Raw genomic sequence first — 14518 nt, forward strand, 5'->3', positions numbered from 1 at the left:
GACGTTTGCAGCAGATTGGACTATCAGCTCGGAGATCATGGCTGCGGTTACCCTTGACGCTGCATCACAGACAGGAGCCCCTGCGGTGGTGTACTCAACGACGAACCTGGGTGCACGAATGGCAAAACGTAATAATTTCGGATGAATCCAGGTTCTGTTTACAGCATCATGACGGTCGCATCCGTGTTTGGCGACATCGCAGTAAACGCACATTGGAAGCGTGTATTCGTCATCGCCATACTGGCGTATCACCTGGCGTGATGGTATGGGGCGCCATTGGTTACACGTCTCGGTCACCCCTTGTTCACACTGACGGCACTCTCAACAGTGGACGTTACATTTCAGATGTGTTACGACCCGTGGCTCTACCCTTCATTCGATCCCTGCGAAACACTACATTTCAGCAGGATAATGCACGACCGCATGTTGCAGGTACTGTACGGGTCTTTTCTGGATACAGAAAATGTTCGACTGCTGCCCTCACAAGCACATTCTCCAGATCTCTCACCAACTGAAAACGTCTGGTCAATGGTGGCCGAGCAACTGGCTCGTCACAATACGCCAGCCACTACTCTTGATGAACTGTGGTATCGTGTTGAAGCTGCATGGGCAGCTGTACCTGTACACGCCATCCAAGCTCTGTTTGACTCAATGCCCAGGCGTATCAAGGCCGTTATTACGGCCAGAGTTGGTTGTTCTGGGTACTGATTTCTCAGGATCTATGCACCCACATTGCGTGAAAATGTAATCACATGTCAGTTCTAGTATAATATATTTGTCCAATGAATACCCGTTTATCATCTGCATTTCTTCTTGGTGTAGCAATTTTAATGGCCAGTAGTTATTTAATTATATATATTTTGATGTGAGAGTTGTAGTGATTCTTTGGCAGTTTGATTTGGTCTAGCTGTTTCTATTTACAACTATATGTTTGTGTTTCTTTCTTATATTCATTCTCGTGACCCGTTCATTCTGCCATTTGTTGTTCTATATGTGCTAAAAGCGTATGGTATACGTATTTTCCAGAACATACTCCTCTGCACATAACCATGGCTGTAAGACTGCTCTTGGGCACATGCTATAGAGTTGACTGAGGGACCATGGGAACTGACTGAGGGATCCTGAGATAGTGGAATTGGGGGTTGGGGTGGTGATGGAGGAAGGGTGGGACCCGTGTGTGTGTTTCAGTTTAGTAAGTTGTTAGTACTGGCTATAGCGAATATAAAAGGCAAAAGAAGGAGCGATAATAATGATGAAATGAACGACGAAAATCGGCGAAGCCTATGTTGTACGCCTATCTTTAACACGATGATGCTTGGCTGTGGAAACATGATTAATCAGTCTTGTGGTCAGGATTGTCAGAAAATAACGCTCATAAATCGGCATTGGACTGCGTTATCACGCACCTGAATAAAGATGGGTTCGTTTTCTGGAACGTCCTGTGAGCATTTGAGACCGCAACAAAGGCGGCCGATCCATTCCATGATCGTATTAAGACAACCAACGACGGATATTGGCTGAAAAACGTTAAAAATTATTAGATGATAAGGCGTGAATTAAATAGTACAAATGAAAAAGTAAATATTCATATTAGTGTAATTCATCTTATTTAAACTAACATCAAAAGGCACCACCTTTTATTCCATCCATTCACTAAGATGGCTACGACAGAAGAGAGTGCAAGACAGTAAAAAAAAATAAAGATTGTGTCAGCAGCGAAACAAAATAGATCAATGTTCAAATTTGTTTTATTAGTTTCTTCCATTTTTGGATGGCTATTGCTTACTTTTCTATTCTTGCCCAGAGGTGATTGTCCCTACTATGAAACGTAGGTTTCAAATCTTCTTTTCTACCTTTTGTGGAAGTGAGAGACTATCAGGGTTTGTCCTGAAGAAAGTAGGGAAAGCTGTTAAAGCTGTTCTTCTAGCTAGAAGGCCCATGACACACACAAAACATGATATGTGTCGACTGTAAGGAAAATACACTGCCGGAAAAAAATACACCCTTTTGAAGGTTTCCAATTCACTCAAGATTTATTGTTGCAACAGCTCATATGGAGCACGTGAAATGATTGCATTTACAGATCAATAGCACAAGAGGCACCCCCATAAACCATGGACCTTGCCGTTGGTGGAGAGGCTTGCGTGCCTCAGCGATACAGATAGCCGTACCGTAGTTGCAACCACAACGGAGGGGTATCTACTGAGAGGCCAGACAGACGTGTGGTTCCTGAAGAGGGGCAGCAACCTTTTTAGTAGTTGCAGGGGAAACCGTCTGGATGATTGAATGATCTGGCCTTGAAACACTAACAAAAACGGCCTTGCTGTTGTGGTACTGCGAACGGCTGAAATCAAGGAGAAACTACAGCCGTAATTTTTCCCGAGGGCATGCAGCTGTACTGTGTGGTTAAATGATGATGCCATCCTCTTGCGTAAAATATTCCGGAGGTAAAATAGTCCCCCATTCGGATGTCCGGGCGGGGAATACTCAAGAGGACCTCGTTATCAGCAGAAAGAAACCTGGCCTTCTACGGATCGGAGCGTGGAATGTAAGATCCCTTAATCGGGCAGGTTGGTTAGAAAATTTAAAAGGGAAATGGATAGGTTAAAGATAGATATAGTGGGAATTAGTAAAGTTCGGTGGCAGGAGGAACAAGACTTTTGGTCAGGTGAATACAGGGTTATAAATACAAAATCAAATAGGGGTAATGCAGGAGTAGGTTTAATAACGAATAGGAAAATAGGAGTGCGGGTAAGCTACTACAAACAGCATAGTGAACGCATTATTGTGGCCAAGATATACACGGAGCCCACGCCTGCTACAGTAGTAAACGTTTATATGCCAACTAGCTCTGCAGATGATGAAGAAATTGATGAAATGCACAATGAGATAAAAGAAATTATTGAGGTAGTGAAGGGAGACGAAAACTTAATAGTCATGCGTGACTGGAATTCAACAGTAGGAAAAGGAAGAGAAGGAAATGTAGTAGGAGAATATGGATTAGGGCTAAGAAATGAAAGAGGAAGCCGCCTGGTAGAATTTTGCACAGAGCATAACTAACACTTGGTTCAAGAATCATGAAAGAAGGTTATATACATGGAAGAACCCTGGAGATACTAGAAGGTTTCAGATAGATTATATAATGGTAAGACAGAGATTTAGGAACCAGGTTTTAAATTGTAAGACATTTCCAGGGGCAGATATGGACTCTGACCACAATCTATTGGTTACGAACTGTAGATTAAAACTGAAGAAACTGCAAAAAGGTGGGAATTTAAGGAGATGGGACCTGGACAAACTGACTAAACCAGAGGTTGTACAGAGTTTCAGGGAGAGCATAAGGGAACAATTGACAGGAATGGGGGAAAGAAATGCAGTAGAAGAAGAATCGGTAGCTTTGAGGGATGAAATAGTGAAGGCAGCAGAGGATCAAGTAGGTAAAAAGACGAGGGCTAGTAGAAATCCTTTGGTAACAGAAGAGATACTGAATTTAATTAACGAAAGGAGAAAATTAAAAAATGCAGAAAATGAAGCAGGCAAAAAGGAATACAAACGTCTCAAAAATGAGATCGACAGGAAGTGCAAAATGGCTAAGCAGGGATGGCTAGAGGACAAATGTAAGGATGTAGAGGCTTATCTCATGAGGGGTAAGATAGATACTGCCTACAGGAAAATTAAAGAGACCTTAGGAGAAAAGAGAGCCACTTGCATGAATATCAAGAGCTCAGATGGAAACCCAGTTCTAAGCAAAGACGGGAAAGCAGAAAGGTGGAAGGAGTATATAGAGGGTCTATACAGGGGCGATGTTCTTGAGGACAATATTATGGAAATGGAAGAGGATGTAGATGAAGATGAAATGGGAGATATGATACTGCGCGAGGAGTTTGACAGAGCACTGAAAGACCTGAGTCGAAACAAAGCTCCGGGAGTAGACGACATTCCATTAGAGCTACTGACAGCCTTGGGAGAGCCAGTCCTGACAGAACTCTACCATCTAGTGAGCCAGATGTATGAGACAGGCGAAATTCCTACAGACTTCAAGAGGAATATCATAATTCCAATCCCAAAGAAAGCAGGTGTTGATAGATGTGAAATTTACCGAACTATCAATTTAATAAGTCACAGTTGCAAAATACTAACGCGAATTCTTTACAGACGAATGGAAAAACTGGTAGAAGCCGACCTCGGAGAAGATCAGTTTGGATTCTGTAGAAATATTGGAACACGTGAGGCAATACTGACCCTACGACTTATCTTAGAAGAAAGATTAAGGAAAGGCAAACCAACGTTTCTAGCATTTGTACAATTAGAGAAAGCTTATGACTATGTTGACTGGAACACTCTCTTTCAAATTTTGAAGGTGGCAGGGGTAAAATACGGGGAGCGAAAGGCTATTTACAATTTTTACAGAAACCAGATGGCAGTTATAAGAGTCGAGGGACATGAAAGGGAAGCAGTGGTTGCGAAGGGAGTGAGACAGGGTTGTAGTCTCTCCCCGATGCTATTCAATCTGTATATTCAGCAAGCAGTAAAGGAAACAAAAGAAAATTTCGGAGTAGGCATTAAAATCCATGGAGGAAAAATAAAAACTTTGAGGTTCGCCGATGTTATTGTAATTCTGTCATAGACAACAAAGGACTTGCAAGAGTAGTTGAACGGAATGGACAGTGTCTTGAAAGGAGGGTATAAGATGAACATCAACAAAAGCAAAACGAGGATAATGGAATGTAGTCGAATTATGTCGGGTGATGCTGAGGGAATTGGATTAGGAAATGAGACACTTAAAGTAGTAAAGGAGTTTTGCTATTTGGGGAGCAAAATAACTGATGATGGTCGAAATAGAGAGGATATAAAATGTAGACTGGCAATGACATGGAACGCAATTGTGAAGAAGAGAAATTTGTTAACATCGAGTATAGATTTAAGTGTGAGGAAGTCGTTTCTGAAAGTATTTGTATGGAGTGTAGCCATGTATGGAAGTGAAACATTGACGATAAATAGTTTGGACAAGAAGAGAATAGAAGCTTTTGAGATGTGGTGCTACAGAAGAATGCTGAAGATTAGATGGGTAGATCACATAAGTAATGAGGAGGTACTGAATAGAATTGGGGAGAAGAGAAGTTTGTGGTACAACTTGACAAGAAGAAGGAACCGGTTGGTAGGACATGTTCTGAGGCATCGAGAGGTCACAAATTTAGCATTGGGGAGCAGGGTGGAGGGCAGAAATCGCAGAGGGAGACCAGGAGATGAATACACTAAGCAGATTCAGAAGGATGTAGGTTGCAGTAAGTACTGGGAGATAAAGAAGCTTGCACAGGATAGAGTAGCATGGAGAGCTGTATCAAACCAGTCTCAGGAGTTAAGACCACAACTACAACAACAGCACAAGAGGTTCTAAGGTACCAGGAATAGACCTACGCTGAAACACCCTTATTAGTACGTGGTGTAGTCTCCATGGGCGGCAATGTAGGCGCCGACTCTCCCATTCAGGCGATTGTACAGACGGCGAAAAATGTCCTTGGATACGCTATTCTGTGCCTGCTCGACCTGTTCGCATAGTTCTGTGAGTTGTTGGCTGACGAGTCTCATGAATCAGTTCTTGTCCCATCGCATTCCACATGTGCTCGATTTGAGACGAGTCTGGAAATCGTGTTGACCAGGGAAGTTGCTACACCTGTTGCAGAATCCGCCCCGATACCTGAGTGGTCAGCGTGACGGATTGCCGCTCTACGGGCCCGCGTTCGATTCCCGGCTGGGTCGGGGATTTTCTCTGCTCAGGGTGGGTGTTATGTTGTCTTCATCATCATTTCATCCCCATCTAGCGCGCAGGTCGCCCAATGTGGCATCGAATTTAAAAAGACCTGCACCAACGCGGCTGGACCTGCCCCGTAAGGGGCCTTCCGGCCAATGACCCCAAACGCTCATTTTCCATTTTACCTGTTGCAGAGCACACTGAGTGTCACAGGCAGTGTGTTGGCGAGCATTATCATGTTGGAACAACACATGGCCTTACTATTGCAAGAATGGCAAAAGAATTAGTCTAACAATATTCTGCGCATACCAAGCGCTGGTTAGCGTCCGCTTCAGAAACACAAAAGGCGAATGAAAGTGGTAGCTTATCACACCTCCGATCATTGAGCCTGGAGTGAGGCCAACGTGTCTCGGACGATTGCAGTCTATGATACAGCACTCACCAGGTCTACGTCGTATGCGCACATGACCATCCCACGCATGCAGGCAGAATCTGCTTTCACCGTTGAAGACCATGGCGTGCATCTTCCCATCGATCCTTTGACGGCACTATTCGAGCCGTGCACGTCGATGCCGTGGCGTGAGTGGAAGGTGGGCTATGGGTGTGCATGTGCTGTAGTAGCTGTAGGATCTGCCACAGATGGCCTTACAATAACACGTTCCTGGCTGGCGTCTCCGTTGCGTAGACGTACCTCGTCTACGGTGTGAGAATGTTCATGTGACCACTGATACTGAAAGATCCCCTTAGAAAAATTTGTGAATTACAATGCTGGTACACCTATACGTTATTTGATTTTCAAACAGCTGAGCTGAAATTACTCAGACAGTTCTCTCTTTACGTATTCTGGTCCTCACTAAACTGACACACAATATTTTTAGCGCAACGCTGTCTGACTTTCAATAATCCCTACAAAAGAATGGCCCTGACTAACAATAACCTGTATCTTTCATGAATCACTTACCTCACAAAAATCTTCGTTACTCGAACTACTGACCGGGCGAGGTGGCGCAGTGGTTAGCACACTGGACTCGCATTCGGGAGGACGACGGTTCCACCCCGCGTCCGGCCATCCTGATTTAGGTTTTCCGTGATTTCCCTAAAACGCTCCAGCCAAATGCCGGGATGGTTCCCCCGAAAGAGCGAGCGCCAATACTGCCAGCTACCGTCTAACTACTGAAGGCACTAACTACTGATAGGCATAGATAGCAAATGAAAGATATATATACATATATATATACAATGACTTTTGAACACTATTAAGGTAAATATATATATATATATATATATATATATATATATATATATATATATATATATCGGTTCATGACATTCAGTCTTACAAATTTACTGTCTCTGATGGACACACGTCCAGATCGTCCGCTCTCAGAATTCTGCCATCTCTCTCCCCACATCCACCACTGCTGGCGGGCTCACCTCCAACTGTGCAACGCTATGCGCTGTTCACATCCAACTGCTCAACACTACAATAGCAAATATTGCAACAATGCAAACCAGCCACACACTGCACACAGCACAGTCAGTGATTTTCATACAGAGCGCTACGTGGCGTTACCAACATAAAAACCTAAACAGCCTACCTACAATACCAGCATCGTTGCACAATCGATTCAGCGAGTTCAACTTGGGTGGCAGTTCTCCGAAACGACCATGCCGCCACGCGGAAGGCCACAATTTTAATCCTTTCGAACACACTCGGTTGGCTGTAGAAAGCACGGGTGCGTGTCCGTCGCATAGTTGCCTGTTTGCTTCGCACGTTTGCACCACACTGAGCTTTCTGGCTATGCGCATTCCGTATTAAAGGATAGACACAGGTGGCACTCTGGCAGCTATGTCACTACGTTATCTGCTGGCGGACGACGTTAAAACCGTTATCAGCACATCTGCTATCCCCCAGAAGGCATAGGCTGTCACCGGATCAAAATCGACATCGTCTTTCCAGGTATACTACTTTTTTTACGGCAGTGTAAATAGCACATTTTGTAAATTACATTTCAACGACTGTATGAAAAAGCGAGTAATTGTGTCTAAGGACTTATGTATCACACTAAACACTCACAGGCCGGAGGATCAACAGTCAGTCGATAACAGAATTTTTTGTGTCTTTTTATGGGTTGTTGATTTCCTAATGTGATAAAATCACCTTTCACCGTGATTCGAAGTCCACGTCAAGCTGCAGATCCCTCTGTAACTGTCGGGGTAAATCAGTTTTAAGACTGTCCGCCCCCGGTAGCTGAATGGTCAGCGTGAGGGATTGCCAATCCTCTGGGCCCGGGTTCGATTCCCGGTTGGGTCGGGGAATTTTCTCCGCCCAGGGACTAGGTGTTGTGCTGTTATCATCATCCTATCGTCTCCATCGACTGCAGGTCGCCGAAGTGGCGTCAAATTGAAAGACCGGCACCCGGAGAACGGCCTGCCCGATGGGGGGCCCTAGCCATACGATTAAATAAATGAGTTGAAAGACTGTAGAAAAGTTTAAAAAAACATCTCCATTAGTACCACGTCAATAGCAGAGTCGGTAAAGAAAGATCCCAGACAAACGGCAGCACTGTTGATAGCTTACAAATACAAAGCGCAAGGGGCTGCAACTTGAAACAACAAATGTCTACAGAACTGCGACAACACTGAAAATCGCGTCACATGATTAGTTGCGATAAAAGCTAGAAGTTGCCACGTCAAGGCCACTGCAACCATCAGGGGTCTTCTTTCACCTATTCTACTGTAGTAGAGTACCACGGTGGACAAACCAGCCTTGTGACCGAGGACCGGATCAGAAGAAGTGACCTTCATGGCGAAGAAAGTTACTCTCTTTCCCCAGGTCTACATCTGGGAGACTTCTGTTGCCAAGGACAAAAAGTTTTGAATCACTTTATAAACCAGTAAGTTAACGATGGTGTTCTTCCGACTCCGTTTGTTGCTACCAACTTCTCTTCGGAAATTCGAAATAATGGTTCGGTGGAATGAAATTCGCGTGGGTTGAAGAGACAATAGCTGAGACAAACTACTGCAGAATTACAGAAATGTCAGTTAGATAAACAGTATTTATAACGACGTGGGATAAGGTCAGCCGAGAAACACAAAGTTATGTTTTACACTAAATTTAAAACCTCTTTGCCAATTCCCCGTCGCACAAGGTCTTCCTATATCATATCGGAAATTCAAAATACATTCGATTTACTGCCAGCTAGCTTTACCTACGTCGAATTTAGTGCAGGAGGCAAAACAATAAAATTTACATGCCCCTGATCGTCCTTTGCAATACTGCGATTTCCGCAAACGTGAGTGAGTATATGTCTGTAACTGAAACAAATGTGACTGGCCATTGCAGACACATATTGCAGCACAAACACATTGGCCCGTTGATTTTTCATTTCATGCAATAACTGACTTCCATCCGGCCACTCATCACACACTCTGAAATTGGTATGGCTTCAGGCCTGACGTTCCTAATAGATTTAGTGCTGCAATGCCCCAGAATTTACTGCTGGATGCTGTCCCCTTATGAGATCAACACATGTGAATAACAGTTAAAACCTAAATTTCCACGAAGTAACGGGGAAAATTATGAAACAAGAAACATGCAACGGAAATGACACTTAACACAGTGCCCAGAAATCAATGGGTAATCTGAATGCACTAACTTGTCAATGATATATTCATCTTATAGCTTTTGCCTAGAGTAGTTTTCTCTGTGAAATAATGACGGCGCGTTTCTGGCTATAGTCTGGTTAAAATTACTTGATAGCTGATGTCTGCCACCTACCGCTACAGTGTTGCCACATCGGCAGCTGCCTACCGCTCGGCTATAGGTGACACACATACCGGGCGGGTCACTCCGCAAACGCTGTTAATGTGTGACGCGAGCAGTGTTGGAAACGGCCGCTGCGAGGTACGTATGTCGGAAATGCGAGATGCTCTGTCCACAGCTGACCTTAAGTGACCAATGACTGAACTGCGACAGACAACGTGTTTTGTAGCCCTGTAGTCAAAGTCACGCCCAATCCCATGATTCGGGATCCAAACAAATAAAAAAAAAAACAATGCTGGACCGGGAACTGATACTGAACTGACCAGTAACTGTTGTGCCAGTTTGGCGACGGTGAACGGTTCGGGCGTGACTTTGAACGCTCTGAGTGGAGAAAACCAGCTCCAACGCTTGAAGCGTCAACTGGCAAGCAATTTTAATTGGACTCAAAGTGTGCCACGGCACAAGTACAAAAGTGTCGTTGGTGAATAATGCAAGCAGGCCCAAATATTTTTAAAATAATTTATTTCAGTACTGTAACTGATCATCCCTATCTTCATATGCCTAGGTTTCCAATTACATTAGGATTCTTGTCAGTAAGATATCGTTTGCTCCTGTGCTTCACAAGAGTCTGAAGATGGGCATAGGAGCCAGAGGCCGGTTATAGCACTGAAGCAGAGAGGCATTTGTGGTTGGTTGTGTTATTCGACAAGAATCATTAAGTTCACGAGATCCAGCATGGATAAAATTACGCAAAAAAGTGTTGTACTATACGACTGGAAAGTTGTAAAAGAGCATGTGACAGCTGCAAAGAAAGAGGTAGCACTTGCTTCTGGGGCGCACACACAGGACTTAGTGGCATTGTATCTTGTTTACGGGTTTGACTGGTGTTAAAGAAAAAAAAACAATGTCAACCTCGCCGTGTTTCACCTGCTACGGACACTGAAGAAGGCACATTTCATTACACTTGGCAAATTGAAAAGATTATGGTAGAGCAATAATGTGGACAGGTAACTTTCTTTTATTCATTTTCTTTCCGTAATTGGATGCTATTTTGCAAATTTATGTTACTGATAACTCCTAAAATTTGTTCTTAAGGAAAGAACGACCAAAAATATACACTTTTATAACAATGGGTTCCTTTAATAGATTTATAAATGTTGCTTTGAGTAAAACATGTAAATGTATTACATCTACATCTACATGTATACTCCGCTAGCCACCAAGCGGTGTGTGGCGGAGGGCACAATACACGCCAAAGTCATATTTCCCCCCGTCTGTTCCACTCGCGGATCGCGCGAGGGAAAAACGACTGTCTGAACGCCTCAGTACGAGCTCTAATTTTTCTCATCTTTGAATGGTGATAATTGCGCGATTTGAAAGTTGGGGGTGATAATATACGCTCTACATTCTCGGCGAAGATCGGATTTCGGAATTTAGTGAGCAGCCCCTTCCGCTTAGCGCGTCGTCTATCTGCAAGTGTGTCCCACTTCAAACTTTCTATGAGATTTGTAACGCTCTCGCGATGGCTAAATGTACCGGTCACGAATCTTGCCGCTCTTCTTTGGACCTTCTTAATCTCTTGAATCAGACCCAACTGGTAAGGGTCCTATACAGACGAACAATACTCTAAGACTGGACGAACTAACGTATTGTAAGCTATTTCCTTTGTTGAAGAACTGCATCGCTTCAGGATTCTACCAATAAACCGCAATCTAGAGTTCGCCATGCCCGTTACTTGTGTAATCTGATCTTTCCATTTGAGATCAAATGGTTCAAATGGCTCTGAGCACTATGGGACTTAACTTCTGTGGTCATCAGTCCCCTAGAACTTAGAACTACTTAAACCTAACTAACCTAAGGACATCACACACATCCATGCCCGAGGCAGAATTCGAACCTGCGACCGTAGCGGTCACGCGGTTCCAGACTGAAGCGCCTTTAACCGCACGGCCACACCGGCCGGCATTTGAGATCATTTCGAATAGTCACACCCAGATACTTGACGAATGTTACTGCTTCCAAAGACTGGGAATTTATTTTGTACTCGTACATTAATGGGGATTTTCGCCTTGTTAGACGCAGTTCGCTGCACTTACTAATATTGAGAGATAACTGCCAGTCATTACACCACGCATTTATATTCTGCAAATCCTCGTTGATTTGTTCACAACTTTCGTGTGATACTATTTTCCTGTAGACAACAGCATCATCGGCAAACAGTCTAATGCCGCTGTCAATACCATCAACCAGATCGTTTATGTAAATCGTATAAAGCAGCGGACCTATTACATAGCCCTGGGACACACCTGAAGTTACGCTTGTTTCTGTTGAAGTCACCCCGTTCAGGACGACATACTGCTCACTGTCTGTTAGAAAACTTTCTATCCAACAGCATATGTCATCGGATAGGCCGTAAGCGCGCTCTTTTTGGAGTAAGCGACAGTGCGGAACTGAGTCGAACGCCTTTCGAAAGTCGAGAAATATGGCATCAACCTGGGAGCCGGTATCTAGAGCCTGTTGTATATCATGCCATGCACAAAGAGGGCCAGCTGTGTCTCGCATGACCGCTAAAACCGTGCTCGTTTCTGCAGATGAACTTCTCAGAGTCGGCCGGCTGGAGTGGCCGATCGGTTCTAGGCGCTACAGTCTGGAACCGCGCGACCGCCACGGTCACAGGCTCGAATCCTGCCTCGGGCATGGGTGTGTGTGATATCCTTAGGTTAGTTACGTTTTAGTAGTTCTAAGTTCTAGGGGACTGATGACCTCAGAAGTTAAGTCCCATAGTGCTCAGAGCCATTTGAACCAATTTCTCAGAGTCTAGAAAGGTCATTACGTCTGAACACAAAATATGTTCCATGATTCTACAACAAAGCGATGTCAGTGAAATTGGCCGGTAATTATGTGCATCCGATTTTCTACCCTTTTTATAGATTGCTATGACCTGGGCCTTCTTCCAGTCCCGTGGAACTTTTCGCTGTTCCAATGATCTCTGATAGATGATGGATAAGAAGGGTGCTATATTTTTAGCATAGTCAACATAAAATCTTACGGGGATACCGTCAGGGCCAGATGCCTTCCTAGCATCTAAGGATCTTAACTGTTTTACAATCCCAGATACACTAAACACTATGTCAGCCATCCTTGCGTTTGTTCGATAATTGAAAGGGGGATGGTGCTGCCAGTCAGTCTTCCTATTAGTGACTTTGTCGTTCAGTTGAAACAGAAACAGTCTACAGCACTAGTTAATTATGTTGTGTGCGAGTTTGTTGTGAGCCTCACTCTGGGCGCCATTTAAGTGGTGATCAGTTTGGTGGCGTTGGACAATTTCTCTCGAGACAGGCATCCTCACCAACCATTGTAGGTGGCTGGTGGGACCAGAAATGCAACCAATGGGTGTTTTTGTCCATGTAGTACGACAAAGACAGTACTTTGGAGGAACCAGTAAAGAGGGCCTGATAAGATTTACGACTCCACAGGATATGAAATTTTCAGATAACGGATTTGTAGAACTAAGCATTGTTAAAACAAATGACCGTGCGGGTATGACTCGCGCACTGAGAGTTCCGGTATGACTCGCGCACTGAGAGTTCCGCACAAATTTCATTAGGTACATCGACAGTTCATCCATTCTCGGAATCGAGAATCTCGACCATTTTTGCCTGTTATCGACATTGATACTGACAAGATATCGATCCCAGGGATTCAAAGATTTTTGAGAATGCTTTACTTTCAATAGTATAAATGTGACATAAATTGATGCAGGAGGTAGGAAATCATTATTGTAGTAATCAGAATTTCTCCATTCAGGCAGAAAATTTGGAAATTTGTGGTAAGGTCTTATGGGACCAAACTGCTGAGTCATCGGTCCCTAAGCTTACATACTACTTACTCTAACTTACGCTAAGAACGACACACACACACCCATGCACGAGGGAGGACTCGGGCGGACCGTGACAAGACGCCCAAGGCCGCTCGGTTACCCCGTGCGGCCATCCAGCCAGACTGAGCCGCAATGATAAAAGTCAAATTTCAGACAAGAAATGACTTTATTGTTCATTTGACGCGTTTCTGACTTCATCCATCACCAGATATCCAGGAGCAATTACTGCACATATGGCGTTTCAAGTTGTGTGCGAAACTCCACAGTTACGTGCAGCAATCGCTCCTGGATATCTGATGATGGAGAAATTTCGAAACGAGTAGTTTGAGCAACAAAGTCATTCCTTGCCTGATGCTTGACTTTTAATACTGCGACCCAGGCAGCCTGAATGGGGAACTACTGATTAAAGGTTTCAGGAATTACTGCAACCAATCGCCGTTTTTTCTCCAGTTTTTATTTATTCATGACAGGTTTCGAATCGCCTGGGGATTCATCATCAGATGATACAATTTAGTTTGAAGTATCTACAATAAAGTGTTTAGGACAATATTTTGTAAATAGCATAAGAAAATTTTGCAGTGTAAAAACACAATAATAATTTTATAAAGAAAGTAATGCAGTATATATATTTTTTATTACGAATGCCACACAAAACGAAAAATGAGCAAAGAAAATCTCTGCCTCCACAAAACTCTTTGGAGACAACAACAGCCACACTCTTTAGTTTGTTTATATTTTGTAGAGTATATGGGAGTCGCCATCGGTGGTAAAGTGCTTGTGTCACTTGATATTTAACTATACTGGTAAGCACACATTATGTTTTCCAGAACAGTGCCTGCCACAAGAATAAAAACAGTGAGTAATACCATCAAATTAATCTTACATTCGTAATATTCTTTCCACATACAGTGCTTACTTTTTCGTCTCTGTATTTGCCACAGATGCACGACCCCCACAATACTCTAAACTAAACTGTATCATCTGGTGATGAATCGTCAGGCGATTCGAAACCGGTCATGAATATATAAAAACTGAAGAAAAAACGGCGATTGTTTGCAGTAATTCCTGAAACCTTTAACAAGACAGTCGCAGTGTTCCAAATCCAGAATGGATAAAAGTT

At 43.6% G+C, this 14518-nt stretch overlaps 1 long non-coding RNA gene across 1 annotated transcript in view; it reads right to left on the bottom strand.

Annotated features, from left to right (window-relative positions):
- Positions 1–14518, bottom strand: part of LOC124798702 — a 436588-nt gene that overhangs the window by 39164 nt on the left and 382906 nt on the right. The window lies entirely within an intron of this gene.

The sequence above is a fragment of the Schistocerca piceifrons genome, chromosome 5 (assembly GCF_021461385.2).
Source record: "Schistocerca piceifrons isolate TAMUIC-IGC-003096 chromosome 5, iqSchPice1.1, whole genome shotgun sequence".
Classification (NCBI taxonomy): Eukaryota; Metazoa; Arthropoda; class Insecta; order Orthoptera; family Acrididae; genus Schistocerca; species Schistocerca piceifrons.